Source organism: Rattus norvegicus, chromosome 5 (assembly GCF_036323735.1).
Source record: "Rattus norvegicus strain BN/NHsdMcwi chromosome 5, GRCr8, whole genome shotgun sequence".
Lineage (NCBI taxonomy): Eukaryota > Metazoa > Chordata > Mammalia > Rodentia > Muridae > Rattus > Rattus norvegicus.
In genome coordinates, this window is record NC_086023.1 from 79,936,220 (window position 1) to 79,940,704 (window position 4,485).

The window sequence follows — 4,485 nt, forward strand, 5'->3', positions numbered from 1 at the left end:
AACTCCAGCTGCCATGTTGACATGGGACTAGCGAGTTTGTCTGTAACTTCTCTGGGTTGCGGTCCCTTGGCTTATGGCACCTTTATCAGATCATTTTTTATCTTCCACAAATTCCTGGACTGGAACTGTTACCTAATTTGGTAAGTATTCTCAAGGATAGCTTAGCTTGTGAACAATTTGGTTTTTTGTCTCTTACATTTTTGCCAAGACTAAAAGTGAAAAGCCAGGCACGGTGGTGCACGGATGTGACTAAAGCAACTGAGGAGGCTTTGGTCAGAGAATGATGTGGACCGTGGCAGGGGCGGGCGAGACAGAGAGACACAGAGATTTCATCATAATTGGTTGGCTCTCTCAACAGCCTTTTGCCATATTGTAGCAAACCACAGCAAGAACTTGTTCCAGGATCCTGAGCTTGAACCAAATTTAATCTCTCGATCTAGGGGCCAGAGGATGCTATGGGGTGCTGGGCAAACTTTTGTCTTTATCCATTGGGCCTCTAATGACCAGACCTTCCCCGAACCCTGGCATGTCCCGAACCAAGTTGAGCAGCCATAGCCTTGGAAAGATGTGTCTCTCCTCGATCTATGGGAAAGATCGTCTATGGATGGAAGAATCGTGCAGCAAGTCTCATGCGTCTATGGTCCTTATAAAGCCTCTAACGCAGGAGCCCTATAGAGCATTCATCAGGTCTTGGGACTGCTCCAGAGGTGGTGAAACCCTGAGAATCAGCTTAGATTCTGGGACATGAGGAAAGATCATGGTTACAGGACTCAGGAGGTGCCCTCATTCTCTCATATGTTAGCCCTGTGGACACATAGACATACATTTAAGTGCAAGGGTAATCATTTATTGAACTGCAAGAGCAAGAAATTTGTGCGGAATGATCATGGGTGGGGCAAAGAGAAATTTAAGAAAGCTTTTAATTCTCGATGTGTTGTCCTGGGTAACTAGGGAAAATGCTGGAGAGACCAGGATTGCACTTTTCTGTGACACAGGATGGAAATCAGACCGCAGAATTTGTCTCAGGATGCTCCATGGACAGGAAATGGTGATGCTGGAGTCCTGGTGAGAAGTCTCCACTCAGCACTGAGTAATCCAGGAAGAAAATACAGGAACCCATTAAGCACTTCTTGGATTGAGTTCTGAACAGAGAGGCACTCTGGTATAGAAGAAAGGATGAAGAAATAGATCTTGCCCTGCAATCTAATCAACATTATTTGCCAGAAAACGGGGATTAAAGCATGGAATAAATGAGTCTTTCCTTATGGATGGCATATGAAAAATGAAGTAACGAAAGGTCTGAGGCTTGTTTCCACAACCTTCAGCATAAGAAGCTCTGAAGAATGGTCATTGCCTTGAGGACTAATGGTGAAAGCCTTGGCCACTTTTAAAGACTTTCCTACATTATCTGAGTGAAGTCTTGAGAAATGGGAAAGAGGGGTCAAAGGAGTCTGCTCTCCAGAATGGAGGAGAAGAGGAAATCATGCAACTCCACTTCCAGGTAAGAAGCCAAGGTTGTACGGAGTTCAGATGAAGATCTTATTGTCCAGAGTGGGATGCAGTGGGACCACAGACTCTGAAGAGCCGTCATACTCACATCCTGCTACTCTCTGTTTCAAACTTTAACTCTTAATGACACTTAACACATCGCTGAGCCCTTTTTACACAACCATGCAGCAACTATGGAAAACTCACTCCCTTGTTTTCTTCCCTAAATGCTTGGGTCACTTTACATTAGAGCTCAAAATAGGACCAGATAATCACAAATCCACATAATTGAAAGCCATTTTCAAGCTCTCCTCAAATACTCCTAATCAAATTCTTCTTATAATAACTTGGGGGCACAATACTAACGCTATTGGAAGGGTCTGGTGCATGCCCACCCCCTCCTTGCTCTCACTGGAGATTGCCCACCTGGAGGCTCAGGCCTTTCTTCAACCTCGGGCCTGGAGACAGCGGTCTGCAGCGTGAGAACAAGAACGTGTTCAGGTACCAGGTCCACGTTATTCCTCGAAGAGGAAATGAGGTGCCTCTCCAGCTTTAAACAAAGGGCTGATAGCCAATCCCCCAGGTTCATTTCTTCTATGATAAAATATTCAGGACGAGAAAAATAAGTGAATCCTGACTTACTAGTCTCGGTTAGGTCAATGATATTGTCCCTAGTGATTCCATGCACCACACATAGTTTTGCAAACTTTTCCTTGATGTCTGAACTCAGATCCTTTGTTCTGCCTGTGAAAAGAGCAGCAGTTAGTGTAGCAGCTGTGTCCTAAGCATTGACACAGGACTAAGTGAGGGGACAGGGGCTCCCCCATAAGGGTGAGAAAACGGCTGGTGACATGGTTGACAGGTGTGGGTCCAATCTATCCTGAATGTGGCACCCACGGAATGGCCTTCTAGCACAGGGAGAGATTTCAGAGTGTGCCCATCACTGTGCTTGAGGCAGGGTGCAGGTGAGCATCGTCGACCTTCAGGAAGTGAGGAAGAGGCAGGACCAAGCTGGGAAGACCATATTAAAGCTAGAGTTTCCTTCCTGTTTTCCCACCACAAGATCAGTGTCCGTGTGGCAATACTTTACCGTGGAGCACCATCACCTGGAAAGTTTCTCCGTTCTTGAAATTAACAAGTGAAACGTGACATATCTGTCATAGTCTGTATTAACTATAGTAAATGTATTCCCTCCGTCATCTGTGGAGGAAATGGGACACAGCTCAGAAATTCCCTGGTCTGCAAGAAATTGTGTAAACCCATTACTTGTTCTACCCCAAACATAAAAATAATTAAAATACATATCCTGGAAGAGATGGGGGGCGGGGATATCTGCTGCTTCCCATCTGTAGCTTTCTGGACTTGATGTAGTAAATTCTAAGGAAGAGGCTCTGGGAAGATGCCCACTAGAGAACACTTAGCCACAGCATTGACTCAGTCTCTCTCTCATCCTCTCTGAGGCTCACCTGCCTCCCTCAGCATCTTCAAGGGACACGTCTGTCTTTCATAAGTCTGCCGTCTCACATGGCTACATCCTGAGCAATGTACACCGGTGCTAGTTACTGGGAGTATCAGATTCCACCTCACCATACTTATCCCCCTTGCCTGCCACAGGGTTCTAGCTACTAGATGGACCCCATGTCCCTGGCTACATCAACCATGTCAGGAAGTGCTTGACATTCTACAAGGGGTTGTGGTAAGTTCGCTAGTAGAAAGTTTGACTGGGAGGTGCAAGTTCCTGAGTTCAAACCCCAGCAACACACACACACACACACACACACACACACACACACACACACACACACGATAAAGGTAGTAGGGTTTACTAAATTGCTTGTGGATAGACATATAGACACTCTATATACTTACACTCAACAAAATATTCACCATCCTCTGGCGTTTTGTAGGCAACCAAATATAGTTCCCTGCATTCTCCGTTTTCCCTGTAAAACAGAGCAAGATGATGCTTAGGGGATTTTTGATCTGGCTGGCTTCTTCACCCTCTACTCTATAGGTATCTCCAGTTTCTGATTCCATTTTACTTTTGAATATTTTTGCAAAATAAGCAAAATGGCTTTTTTTAAAGGTTATTTCATTTCTGTCTGATACTTTAGCAATCACGAACTTGCTCTTATTTCTTCTTCTTCATCTAAGGGGAGACACCTCACTTACTTAATACAGAACTTGTAGCCTAAGGAATTCTCCAAGACATCAATGTGCTGCATAAAAACTCTCATGCTGCCGTTCTCTTCTACCTTTTCTCTTTTGTCAGAGGCCAGGACAATAGAAAACCAATCCCCATTGAGCTGTAATGGATAAGAAAATGCGTAAGGGAGAAGGGGGCAGGGATACCGCATGGACATCTTTCTTCTTGGCTTTGACTTGATAGAGCAGTCACAATACCTTACATTCTGCCCCTGACTCTCAGTGAGAGCAGAGGTCCCCAAACATTGTTAGATCTGAATAGCATACAACTGGTCTTACTTCAAGGTCTGAAGCCATTCGTTTGTCTAATAGAACAAGCCACTGTACCCATCCCCTCAGAGGACCTGCTTGGCTTCAAGAGTTCCCAAAGCACTCTCTGAGTCAGAAGTTACTATTCTCTGAGCCTACCTTGTCCATTGCAAGGTTCCCTATCGCGGAACTAGCTTCTTCTGCATGGCCACAGACCAGGATCAGGCCCAGACACAGCAGCAGCAGCAACAACTTCATGTTGGTAGGGAATAGAATTGCCTCTCTGTCGGGACAATCTCTCTGCTGATTGTGCCCACACTCCACCTCTAGCACTTTGCTCATCTTTTTACTCTCTCTGGGTTCGATTGGCTTTTTTTTCCTTCTCATATGGGCCTCCTTCCCTCAGACTTTGTGGAATGTTTTCTCATGTACTGATGTGAAGCCAAGGATTGTTCCTGCCCTTTTCAAACGTGGCAATCTCATCTCCTATGGATTGATTTTATCACTCATACATTTCACAAAGCATATTCCCAAGAAAAACAG

The 4,485-nt window shown here is 45.1% G+C and overlaps 1 pseudogene; it reads right to left on the reverse strand.

Moving 5' to 3' along the window:
- Positions 1-836: 836 nt before the first annotated feature.
- On the reverse strand, positions 837-4,243 carry Mup4-ps8 (major urinary protein 4, pseudogene 8; annotated as a pseudogene).
- Positions 4,244-4,485: the final 242 nt, after the last annotated feature.